Source organism: Jaculus jaculus, chromosome 13 (assembly GCF_020740685.1).
Source record: "Jaculus jaculus isolate mJacJac1 chromosome 13, mJacJac1.mat.Y.cur, whole genome shotgun sequence".
NCBI classification, from domain to species: Eukaryota; Metazoa; Chordata; class Mammalia; order Rodentia; family Dipodidae; genus Jaculus; species Jaculus jaculus.
The window spans coordinates 65,110,732-65,124,806 of NC_059114.1; positions in this window are offsets into that span (position 1 = coordinate 65,110,732).

A 14,075-nucleotide genomic window follows, 5' to 3' on the forward strand; every position below is an offset into this window, starting at 1 on the left:
TATATATTCATTTAGCATATGGAAACAGAGAGAAGAGAGACAGACAGAGACAATGGGCTCACCAGGGCCTCCAGCCACTGCAAGCAAACTCCAAACTCCAGACGCATGTCCACCTTGTGCATCTGACTCATGTAGGTACTGGGGAATAAACCCAAGGCAAGCACCTTAAATGCTAAGATGTTAAGTCTAGCGATCAAATTCAAGTGCTCCAACTTGAGTACTCTATCCATTGAGCCATCTCCCTAACCCTTCTTTTACACATTTTGAATAAAATGGTCTTTATTGCTAAATAGCTCTAGTCATGTAATTGTGGTTTGTGGTTTAAGTAATAGTGGTATATTTAAAACAATTTAACTGCTTAATTCTAGAATGTTTAAGAAAGTTGCAATATGTTCATAAGAACTACTGTTCATTTACCTATTTATTTTTGTGTATGTGGTGTGTGTGTTTACACAGGTGTACAAGCACCAGGGTTTCTTGCTGCAAAAAAAAAAAAAGATGTCCATTTGGCTTTACATGGATGGTGGGGAATGGAACTCACACAGGCAGGTTTTGCAAGAAAGAGCCTTTAACCACTGAGACACCTCCCCAAGCCCCATAAGCATTACATTTAAACCTAGGTTTACAAAATATTATTATGGGTAAGTAGAATTATATCAATTTAGTACGAGCAAATATAGCAATATATAATCACAGCTAATCTAAAAGAAGATATAAGTATTTTTTGAGAGAAAGCATAATGCTTTTGTTGTAAATATTAAGACTGTTCACTACCATGAAGGCCGGGGGGGGGGGGAGAACTGCACATAACTATGGACTTCTGAGTCCTTATGGAATAACAGTCTTTTCCTGAGGACTTGAGCATCAAGTGGCTCTCTGCCAAGGGCTACATGTGAAACAGCAGGGAGAAAGAGCTCACCTGGGAAAAGCTGCACTTACTTCAAACTCTGCTTCTGTTATTACTGTTACTGTTGTGACCATTTTCTTTTAGTTCTTTGATCCATCCATACAATGATAATAATTGTTCATATGTTTTGAGGGATATTAGTTTTGTTATTTTAATATGGATAGAACTCAGACGCTCATTCATGGTAGGCAAGTGCTTTACCACCAATCTACATCTCCTGGTCATATTAAAAGAAAAATTCTCTCTGTAAATAGTAAATTCCCTCTTCCACCTCTTTTCTACAAGTCCTTCACTCAATTATAACTCCTCACATAACCTGTATTCATTTTTCTTCAAGCCTTTCAAAGAAAATATTCACTTAACAACAGCATCGATGTATTTTTCTTTTTAAAATCCACTTTCTATTGACAGTTTGGATGACATTCATTATTTGATTCTTGAGAGGACAGGCTGCCATCTTCAAGAGACTCCCAGCAGAGATCTTAACCTGCTCTCACTTGTTAGAGGAGGAAAACAGCTTGTTTATACATTTCTTTCATAAACTGCTTTTTCTACACCACAGCTTTTATGAAAAGTTGTTTTGGGTTTTCCTGAAGACCCCTTTCATCCAAGAGCAGGAGGTTAGCAGAAAACTAGCTTTTGTGGGCAGTCTCGGGGATTGAGGCTCAAGGAGAAGCAGGAGGTGCAATCCCTCCACTGTCCACAGTCTACTCCACTACCTGGTGAGGGGACCCAAAAAGACTAACCCTCAGGCTCATCCTCCAAATTGACCAGTCAATCAGGTCTTCCCCTTACATACCGGAATCTGCTGCTATAAAGGCTGGGGCCTTCCAGGTCCCCCCTCTCTCAGGACATGACCATCAGTGTGTACATGTGGTTCTCTCTGCAGTTCTTAACTCTCTGAGGCCTGAACACACGAGTGTGGCTTCTAGGGCCGAGTAGGGGTGAGAGAACATTGCACTTTTTCTTGATATAAACTTTTCCAGTTGCCTCTGCTTTATAGTTTGGGGTAACTTCTCACTTTGATTACATGTATGGTCTTTCTCTGATCTCTAAATCTACCACGTGGGCTCTCTTACCAACTCTGTGCTTGCTACCTGTGTACTTCCTCTAAACTCAGGGAAGCCATGAGTGTAGCCCTCTTTATCACTCATTTCTCCTCTGAATCTTTTAGTCTCTTCTGTGATATCTTCCCTCTCATTTTTCCCATTGAACCTTGTCATTTGTCCATGTAACTCCCCTGAAAACACATGGAGGATTCCATGTGGGTTCCACCTAGGTCTCCCTACACAAGCTCCTAAATTCTGCTTTTCACATGCCTGTAGCTTTACTCTAATTTCTCTCTAAAAGCCTCAGTTTCTCTCAAGTTCACATACTTGTAGTTTTACCCTAATTTCTCTTCAAAAGCTTCAACTTCTCTCAAGTCTACATGCTTGCAGCTCTACTCTAGTTTTTCCCCAAAACCTCAGTTTCTTATAAACCTTATTAACTAAATAGTGTTTCCATGAGACTGTGTTAACTAAACCCCACAATTTGTGATTTTCCCCATAATAAACGTAATAATTTATAATTTATCCTTCTTGAGTCTGTCCTTATTAATTCTTCATTAATAGTAGGACATGTCAAGTCAGGACAAAATGGAGTTATAGCAGGAGGGAGACAGAGACATGATGAAGTGGGTCATCCACATTTCTTAAGGAACCACCCAGATATTATCCCTTCCTTGCCTAACAATGCCCCAGGTCTAGGTTTCCTACCTCCTTATCTCCCACCTGTTCTCACACCCTAGCTATTTCCCTTCCTCACCTTCCCCCAACTGCACAGTTCTATATAGCTCACCATCTGTAATCTCAAAGTTGACTGCTCCACTCTTGAGAGTCAGTCCTGGCAGCTCATGCTCTTCCGGAATGAAAGCTTCCGTCTTTGCCACAGAGTGGTCTACATGGTCTTGGTCACTCCTGAACCTTACATCTTCTGACTTGGGTAGGAAGGCTTCTGGTTGCCATTTTGGGTGGCCAGATCTCCTTTCCCCTGACCAGACCACCGAGCTGCCATCCGACCCTCTGAAGACTTCTGACCGTCTCTGTCTGGTGCAGGCTCTCACACTCACCACAACTCAGCCTCACTGTTATGTTCTCCATCTCCTCCCTTCTCGGTGAGTGTCCCGCTCTCTCCCCGGTTGGCCTGTGCTCCTGTTTCACCGCTCCTGTGGAAGCCGGGGGGCATGCCAGGATACACCCCTTGGCCACTAGGCCCCATTCCCAAGTCTGGAGAAAGACACACTCTCCACACCTCGGGTCTCTCTCTCTCTCTCTCTGGTCTACTGTACCCTAAGGGGTACATTTTGGTGTGGTTGCACCATCTTGGAACAACCCCTTCCCTGCCTCTTCTCGCTCTCACTCCCGAGCTCGCATCTTCCCCTGCCAGCGGCTTTGGCCATCAAGAGCACGGTCGCCCTCCTCACCCACTAACAGGCTAAAAATCTGACAGCTGTGACCTGCGCTGCCTCTGCCCACGTGGGGGTGCAGGCTCCCTTCACCCTAACAGGCAATGGAGTCTGGTTTAGTTTTTTTCTCACATTGGTTTTGCATTTTTACCTGTCTCCTTAAGAATTTAAAGCCTGTATGACTCTTGTACAACATCTTTCTTAATTTTCTTCACAACTCTGCTCCGTCACAGCCATAAGGTGGACAATGGGTCCAAATGGCCTGAAAGTGATACTTTTGATTTCCAAATTTTCACTGATTAAAAAAATAAATAAACTTCTTCCAACATAGAAGCAAATGGTCCAAAATGCCCTATTTTTCACTCTGTATGCATGGCCTTCTCTCTGCTCTACCTGCTCTTCTCAGCAGATCCTTCGAGCCACCTCGCCCCAACAGCTCCCCCGGCTCCTCCAGCTCCCTCAGCCTCTCCTGATACCCTGCCTGGCAACAAGGTTTGATTTTGGTTTCTGGAGTTGTAAATAGAATAGAAATTTAAAATGGGAATGCATAACATTTGAATGAATGAATGAATGGGAAGTGGTTGTTTAGAGTCTATATGAAAAGTGCACTTGAAATGAATGTGTGTGTATGAGTATGTATGTGGCTTACAGACCTAAGGCCGCATAATGATTTCTGTTCTGAGCAGTGCCATTTCATTGTGGGGATGTTTTCCACGAAGCCCACTGTGCTAGATGGCATGACCAATTTTTACTGTTGAGTGTCCCCCAGAAGGAACACTAAAAGTAATTAAGAACAAGGTAAAAAATTCAAAGTTCTCCTACTCTTAAAGAGTTGTAAAATGGCAGGATTGAAAAGCTACCTTATAGACCTGAGGGAAGACCAAAACTCACTGGAATTTAGGAAAAAATAAATGGCTCTTTCTTAGCTTCCCTGCCTTTCAGAGCCCAGGGGCTGCAAGTGCAGGGAATCGCAGGATCCTGGCCCCAGCATGATGATGAATGAATGCCAAGTCACTATGGGACTTCTTATAAGAAATATGTAGCTGTTTTATGTTTATTTTTCTATGCTTCTATGGAACTTACTAACAAACATCAGCCTCAAAATTTATGCTTAAATTTTGATGTACCCCATACTGAGTTTATAAAAACAAATTCTAATATTCAAACCTGCTTTCATATATTTATTTAAAATGTGTTTCAGGAAAGTTATAAGAAATGAAGTTCCAAAATCTATATGTTTATTCTGGGTAAATAGTATAAGTCAAATCTGGTCTACTCTTTCTTTAAAAAAGTTATTTCAAAGGGCCCTTTGAGGGAAAAGAAAATGGTCATATTAAAAGTGTTATGTTGGGCTGGAGAGATGGCTCAGCAGTTAAGCTCTTGCCTGTGAAGCCTAAGGACCCCAGTTAGAGGCTCGATTCCCCAGGACCCACGATAGCCAGATGATCAAGGGGGCACATGCATCTGGAGTTCATTTGTAGTGGCTGGAGGCCCTGGTGCACCCATTTTCTCTCTCTCTCTCTCTCTATCTATCTGCCTCTTTCTCTCTGTCACTCTCAAATAAATTTTTTAAAAAGTATTATGTTAAGGACAATAAAAGTTTTTATGAGATGAACTGACTAAAAAGACAAACTGGAAAGAAAACTTTATATGTTGGATGTTAAATGTTTCATGGAAAAGTTTGATACAGAGTGGTTACATGGATTGTAAGGTAAAAGTATATAGATGAAGATATGAGCAAGCTTAAACAGAAGGTTAAAAACAAAGTATTTAATCAGATTACAGACTTTTGAGATATAAAATGACTATTAGCCTAGGGTTTACATCAGACTAACAAAGTGTGGCCCTGGCTGATAGCAGGTTGCTATGGCATTCAGGTTGTAAATTTAAATTTAACTCACTGATGTTAATCTGGTCATAATAATGATTATGAAAGACTGAATTTAGAGTACCCAATCAACTTAACTAGGTTCCTCTATTTGTCAACATTTTAACTAAATCTTAAGGTTAAAATTGACTCATTAATATGTAATTCTCTCCTAAAGTTATTATATCTAAAATCTCACCTCAAAAAATCTCACAGAGGAACTATTTACTCTTCTTCCTATCTTATAAGGTAAACAGACCACATTGGAAACATTAAAGTTTTTATCTGTCACACACTTGAAAACTACTTACTTCATGGTGAACAGTAAAAAAAAAAAAAAAAATTCTAAACAAAGTTACGATGTAATCCATCAGTTCCTCCAACAACCAGTCTTAATCCTATAATTTTAATGTATGTCATTACTGAACAAGTTTACCAAGGTACCACAGACAGAATTATAGAGTTGGTTAAGGTCTGAATAGTTAAAGATTGTGTCATAAAATTTTGTGTATGTTAAGAGATTAAAAATATTTCTTTTTGGCTCTTTTTTTTTGGCTCAGCACTTAAAGGTACTTATTTACAAAGCTAAATGCACATAGTGGAGCATACATTTACAAATTGTTTTGAGTGACACATGGCTCTGGCATGCCCATTCCCTCTCCTTTCCATGAGACTTGTCTCCTTTTTCTGTTTTTATCAGATCATGGCAGTTTAATCCAGTTTCTCTATTCTTTGGGTATATTAAATATAGCTAAATTAATTTCAAAAACTAAGTTATAGATTAATGAACATCTGATTTAACTTTTTTTTTAAATTATTTATTTATTTATTTATTTGAGAGCGACAGACACAGAGAGAAAGACAGATGGAGAGAGAGAGAGAGAATGGGCGCGCCAGGGCTTCCAGCCTCTGCAAACGAACTCCAGACGCGTGCGCCCCCTTGTGCATCTGGCTAACGTGGGACCTGGAGAACCGAGCCTCAAACCGGGGCCCTTAGGCTTCACAGGCAAGTGCTTAACCACTAAGCCACCTCTCCAGCCCTTATTTAACTTTTAAAAGTACTAAATCTCCTCATAAAAATATATGTGTGTATATTATATAAAGGTATCCCACTTCTGGTGAACTTTAAAAATTATAAATTTTTTCATGTCTTCATATTTAAGCCAACAATGTTATTACATAATTAGATTTCTTGTTTATTTTAAATCCCGTCAGCAGATCTTTTGTTCATAGTTTACTCTCTGTATCCTCATGTGCCTTATATAAGTAAGCTCTACTTTTTGTTAATATCAGACTTTTCCAGATATCAAAATATTAGAATATTAGAATTGGGTTTATACAAAGTCCGTAATGTTTGACTACCAATAAGCATGCATCACCATGCCTGGCTAAAACTCTAATTTTAAGATGGCTCTTGTCTTTTTAATGATGCTTTTGCTCGATGATTATCACTGAGGTTATAATCTAAGTCTTATAAAAAGTGATTTGTTGTGATTTTGTTCTTAGAAAAACTAAAAAAGCTCCCCATGTCTTAGAAAAATCTATGATGGGGCTGGAGAAATGACTTAGCAGTTAAGGTGTTTGCCTGAGAAGCCAAAGGACCCAGGCTCAATTCCCCAGGACCTATGTAAGCCAGATGTGCAAGGGGCACATGCATCTGGAGTTCATTTGCAGTGGCTAGAGGTCCTGGCATGCTCATTCTGTCTCAGTCTGTCTTTTCTCTCTTCTCTCTCTCTCTCTCTCCTTTCAAATAAATAAATAATTTAAAAAAGAAAAAAAAAATTCTATGATCTACAAACAATGTTACTATAGTTTGTATAAGCTTCATGTAACAGTCATAAATATTTTTTTAGTTAAGCCTTAAAATTGTTCAAAGATAAAAAGTACTTATTTGAGAAATTGCTTTGTGTCTGTCATATTCTAATGAATTTTAAAATCAAGCTTGCTTAAGTCACAAGAATCAAGTTTATTTTATTCTTGAGCTATGTATAATCTGTGTCAGTCAATGATTCACTTAATTGTTTCATTTCTGGTATCTTTGTACATTGCTTATAGAGATATTGATACTTGAAACATGTTTCTTGCCCTAGAAAAATAACCTTAAATTGCTGTTCTGCTTCCAGTTTGGGGGTAATTGGTACTTGCATTGTTATAAAAACTAGTCAAAGTTGTTTTCAAACAAAGAGGCTAAGTTGTTATACTGCCTTGTCTCTTCCTAACATACAATTTCTAGATTAAATCAATTGCCTTAAAGTTATTGATAATGGATAAAATATTGTTTTCAGGGATAGTAAAATGTTCTGCTTATACTTATAACTGACTGATACTTAAAAAATAGAATATGTATGCTTTCTATGTCCCAGATATAGCTTACACCATTAATCAGAATGATTTTAAACTATTGTGTCATTCTCTAAGTAAATCTACTTTGCTAACCAGATATGTTCTGCACCCTTTTAACTAATATGTTTTGCTAATAAGATGTGTACAGTCTTTCTGAGTAATTAATAACCATATATGGAAGCCAAAAATCAACTGGAAACATTGGAGTTAAATGGATAACTAATATTTGGCTCCTGCTCCTGGGTCAAAAGGCCACAGGAGATGATGGGACACTGGAACTTCTAGCCTCTGGTAAGTTACCTGTCTTCTTGATCAGAGAGGATGTAGAGACCCAGAAATGAATTCCAAGTCAGTGTATCTGCAACAAGAGATTCGCGTCAGAGGAAAATCAATCTTCCAGGCTTCCCAAAAGAGGGAGGGCCTTTGTCAGCATGGCCTTGACTTACCCTAGCAAATGACAATGCTGAGAGTTATAAAACTTCTCACAGGTCCCTGAAAGTCTATCCTATAGTGCCATTATTGACCTCCAAAATATATAGTCAATTCTTACAGCCTGCATGGTCTTAATCACCCAGTGTGAAAAACATAACTACAATATAAACAACGATTGGACTAATAGGCTTCCCTGTCTGTTTCTGACTTACAATATTAGACTTAACACTAATTTAAGTCTTCTGACTGCCTGTCCCTGATTAACCTCATCTACCCTGACCCCAGCTCCTCCCACTTGCATTAGCTAGAATCAGAGCTGTTCCTCAGCCCCCCTCTTTCCTGAGCCCTTACCCTGTCTCATCCAGGGATAAGTACACTGCCACCCCAATGGACACTCTCAAACTTAAACTCTCTTGTGTTCCTGCTCTTCCTCTAATCCCAAAATGCCCCTTTGTCTCCTCTTGCCCCAAGCCCTCTATCTCTCACTTCAGAATGCTCATCCTCCCTTTACACCTGGCTTTTTGATGTCATAGCTGTTGACAGGAGTAAGTAGCTCCTTTATTCTCCCTTCTGTCTTTTCATGGGCTGCACGGAGCCCAATCTCCCTCACCTTCTCTATTACAGGTGTCTGCAAGTGACTGCCCTGAATTCATCTCAATACAGGGATGGTATGGAAGAACTCTCTGCTTTGCTCAGGACCAAGTCATAACCACATGCTACACTGGCACTATTGATCTCACCACACTGCCACCACTAGCCACCCTGAAACTGCCTCCTCATCACCTGCCCTGAAGAGAGACCATGTACTACATTCTCCAGCCTCTCCCATAGAACTCATCACCCTCATGGTCAACATAAGAAAATTAAACTTCTTCTCTTATCATTAACAAAAGGCTGGAATGTTAGGTCAGGACAAAATGGAGTCACAGCAGGAGGGTGACAGAGTCATAGGAAGTGGGTCATCCACGTTCCTAAAGGAACCACCCAGCCGTTATCTCTTCCTTGCTAACAATGCCCAATGTCTAGGTTTCCTGCCTTCTTATCTCCCATTTGTTCTCACACCCTATTTCCCTTCCTCACTTTCCCCCAACTGAAGGGCTCCATATAGCCTGCTATCTGTAATCTCAAAGTTGACTGCTCCACTCTTGAGAGTTAGTCCTGACAGCTCTGTGTTTTTTCCCAAATAAAATCTTCTATTTTTGCCTCAGAATGGTCTACATGGTCTTGGTCATTCCCAAACCTTACAGGACAGAACCCAAAGTTTGGGGTTCATAAATTCTGGGGGATGACCATTAAGCCCCCAAATCCAGCATCCCAAGCAATCCATTATTCTCCTTGTAAATGGACTCTTTCTTAAATGGTTATGTTTTTTTTTTTTTTGTCAGTCACTTGGAAAAACAGGGATTTTAAAGCATCTTTGCATGACAATGTCTCTTTGTAGGAGAGCTGCTGTGGGAAAACCTTTTCCCTAGGGAGAAACATCTTCTCCACAGATAAAGAGCATATGAAAGACCAAAAGACAATTACACCAAAACCAGTTTTGGTGAACCAGTGAGTTTGTTTACTGTGGTGGTTTGATTCATGTGTCCCCCATAAATTTATGTGTTCTGAATGTTAAGTTCCCAGCTGGGGGCAATTTGGGAATTGGAGCCTCCTGGAAGTGATGTATTGTTGGGGGACAGGCTTATGGGTGTTATAGCCAGCTCTCCTTTCCAGTATTTGGCACACTGTCCTTCTGCTACTCTTCTAGGTATAGATCTGAGTTCAAGGCTCAGCTGATAAGATTTCTAAGTTCTTGTGTCATGGAACAATGTGTTGGACCAGGGACATGTGGTCAATAATAGACAAACTTTCTTGAGAATGGCAGTGGGCTAGAAAGCTAGAGCAAGACAAAGATTCAGAATTCTTGAGTCAAGATAATCATGATCATTTGTACATCATTTGCTTTGTATCTACCTTCTTCCTCATTAGCCTGTCACAGGATTTTTCTTGCATGCTTGTTACATTTAGCCTAAGTAAGGGTTTCTTTTGCCAACTGCCTTCTTGCATATGTTAATCTTGATTCCTCTGCCATTTCCAGTTTAATGTTTTTGCTGTTCATCTACCTCACCAGTAGGAAGATAAATAAAAATGGTTTTCTTCTTTTTCTATTTCTTGGAATATTTTGATATAATTCTATTCAAAATGACCATAAGTGCATGCTGGAATCTCTCAGGTAGACCTATGGATGTAGGCCTTATTTGCAGAATTAAGAGCTCATCACCACAGCACTGAACACTTGGTCAAAAGAATTACATGTCTTAAACATGGTATCAATTAACATTTATAAGGCATCTTAAAAAACTAGGGATTATTTACTATGCTTATTTATTTTTTTTAATTAAGAAACTGAGATTTAGTTATCTAAGGGAGTTTCAAACATGGTAAAAAGTCCCTCTTCCCACATGAAATAAAAAATAGCTATCAATGCAACATGATTGTCAGAAAAACAGCCCTCAAAGTGGGAGAATCAAAAAGAATGTAGAAATGTTAGTAGATATGAGCCAGTTTCTATATTCGATCTTAGCCAAAGAGCCAAGAAGCAATGAGAGACATTTTCTATTTTCTGAGATATAAAGAGAAATCATTTGTCAGGGCTTAATTGGTACTGATGTGAGCCTGTGGCAGGCTGATAATTTAGGACATATGTAAACATGTTCATATGTATTATTCAGAGGAGGGACACTATTGTATGCAGGGAGAAGACTGAGAAGGTGCTTTAAAGACAGTTTTTGGACCTTTGTCTGTGTCCACAACAATGCTATTGATCTGACTATCTTTTCTGGTACAGAGAGACTGTACTCCCATGTGCAGAGGAGAACCTGGGAAGTTTCCTTTCATAGCTTTCAAATTATGGGTCACAGAACTGGCAGCAGAAACAGAGTAGAGAATCAGCTTAGTTTCATGCCAATGTGGGCCCAGGGGAATCACTTCCAAAGCCTGGACTCTGAGCTCAGATGGCTCAGAGTTTTTATACCTTATCTAGGACTTCATTATTGTTACTTCTCAGAGCTCAGATCCTGGGCCTGATGCCAGAGACCTTCAATATGCGATAAGCAAGTTTTACAGAAACATAAAAAAATAGTGAACTAGTGGGCAGATGTCTGCAGCTGCACTATGGAGATAAAAAGAAGCATAACATGATTTACAATAGGGCCTTTAATACAGATCATGGCCCTGAAACAGTACAGACACTTCAATCTTAGCACAAAACAATATGTAGTAAAGGATATAACTAATACAAGCGTACAGTACATAACTTTGGAACAGGGGCTTTTAAATTTCCTTACTCAATTTCTATCGCAATCCTCCCTTCATGTCTTTTATATGTAACTTTAAAGACATCACTCATCTCTGTATCATTGAAATTAACCCAATGGGAGTTCCAGAGAAGCTGAAACTTTATACCTGCTAAGCAAGCAGAGACAAATCTATTTGGGAGGTTTAGGTATCCCTGGGCCTGGGGAGGCAGAAAGTCTGATTTTTCTCATGGCTTTTGGTGATATTTGTACAACATCATGGGCATTTCTCAGTATGACAGGCTTGACAGAACACAGACTGTTACAGAAATCAATCAATCAATCAATGAACAGATAACCCTTTCAACCATGTCCTCGACTATTATGTAAAGCATATTCTTTTAACAGAGATGCAGTGTTAATAGAAGCATATCTTTTATGACCATCTAGGTGTTAAGACCTACTCAGAAGTCTGAGCACCTTAAAGTAGGAGCCCACTGGTATCTAGCCTGACCTACGGGGAAAAGGCAAAGGGCTGTAAGAAGCATATAATATTCATAATTATGTACTCTGTAATTATGTATAGTTTTGAGTATTCTTTCTAGTAAATTCTAGTCCTGTGGGACCATTGTTCTCAATCCTATTGATAATATCAAGAGCAGAACCACTCCCAGTCCTACATCATGTCCCCGTCCTACTTCATGTGGCGTCATGACCAAGACCCAAAAGTGTCCCATGCAGAATTCCTCAGGCTTGAACCATGCATAGACCAGTTGGCCTCCAGGTTTGCAACTGAAGAAGGGCTACAGATTCCTTAAACTTCAGCCATGCATAGATTGACCACCTCAGGTATGATCGAAGCAGAGTGATGTATGCAGAGGATGACTGAGAGGAAGTTTTCATGAGTCTCTGGTTGCTGTTCACTTGGTGATTTGATCAGGCAGAACAGCTGTCCTCACTCTTGAGTAATGAATTCAGGTCTCTTATACTTGTAACTTTTAAAATTTTGTTTATTTATTTATTTATTGGGTTTTCAAAGTAGGTTTTCACTCTATCCCCAGCTGACCTGGAATCAACTGTATAGTCTCATGGTGGCCTCAAACTCACAGTGATCCTCCTACTTGTGTCTCCCAAGTGCTGGGATTAAATGCATCCACCATTATGCCCAGCTACATGTAATAATTTTATGTCATTTCTTTTCTTTTTCATTAAGTATAAACTTAGTATGGATACATCATGTTGTTGTGGGAATTTCCTGAATGAGACTTAAAGCCATGTGGGCAGAGGAAAGGAAGATTTATTCACACTAGCAGACTGACACCCAATCACTCTGTAGTGGCGTCAGCCCCAAGCTTAGGCTAGAGAGGCCTTTTATATGTTTGTCCATGGTGTGAGCTGGCAGCTACATAGTTTAAATTTCTTGTAATTTCTGCTCTAGTCATCCCAAACTATCAGTAACTTGAAGCAAGGGCAGAGACCTTATCATTCTCTGTTTTTGGGTCTCTCCCTGCAGGTGGCTCAAGGGTGATCAGGACTTATCTCTGCTCTTTCTAGCCTGCTGGGAACTCTTTAACCCAGCACAAGTTTTTATTATTATTTTTTTTTTTATATTTTCTGCTGGATCCCCTCCTTTTCACCTTCATAAGCCCTTCTGACTATTCTAATGGGATCTTCTGATACTGGCAAATGACCCACAATCTTACTGCCTCAATCTGATTCCTGATGAACCAAGTCAAGATTATAATCAGGGAGGGGACAAACAGTAAGGGCAAGAGGGCCGTAGCCAAGGGTACAGCAAGGGGTGCCAGCCAAGGACCCCATAAGCCCCAAGTACTCTGCCAGTAAGACATTCCAGCTCTCTTCCACATCTTAATTCTTTCCAAGAGTTGTCTGCATTTTCTTTTACTACTCCTGACTGGTTTGCATAAAAACAACATTCTTTCCCCAGGAGAGCACAGATGTCACCTTTCTCTGTAGTCATCAGATCTAGTCCCCTGCAGTTCTGCAACATGTCTGAGGCCAAGAACTCTGCCTGGTTTTGCAGGGTAACTGCACTTTGCTGAGAGCCTCTTCAATCTGATTAGATAGTTTACTGTGTTGCACCTGTTGGAGCCCTATGGCAGTCACCTCAGTGGCTGCTGTCTCTGTTATGGCCATGATCCGGAGGATGGGAGCAGGACTGGGCTCCTCTTCTGTCTGGAGTCGCTAGACAGGTATCAAGAGACCTCATTTCCTGGGAATATTTCTAAATCAGGGTCAAGAAGACTAGGGTGCATTCACACCCTGGGTAGCAAGTATAAGTGCCATTCTGACAGGCAAAATAGGTACCGTCTGGGCTCTGGTCCTGAGAACCAGCCTGGTGCAATGTCCTTTTCTCCTACACAGTTTGTTTCTCCCAGAGTCTGTAATGATATCCCTCCACACAGGTGTCACCTTTAGTGGCTGGATTGTCTCAGGTCATGTTGAACAGTTGGTAATTCCTAATCCAGTGTAGGTTATCTGGCTAGCTCTTAAGCAGATCCAGCAATCTAGAGCCTTTACTAGGCTGAATGTCCATAAAATCCACTTCCAAAATGTTCAAATGGATAGGATTCCAACTTCTGAGGCAGCAGCAGTGCTCAGGGTCCTTGCTTTGGATTGTGCTATGCACGTTGCAGACACCCTCTGCAAGCTTGTTTAGCTAGCCTTGCCAGTGTTGGGACCACCATGTAGCAGTATAGCATGGCCTTTAGGGTATTTTTTTTTCCAGGTGGGTCACCCATGGGACTGCTTAAAACCTGCATGTTGGGAGGCTATGATTCT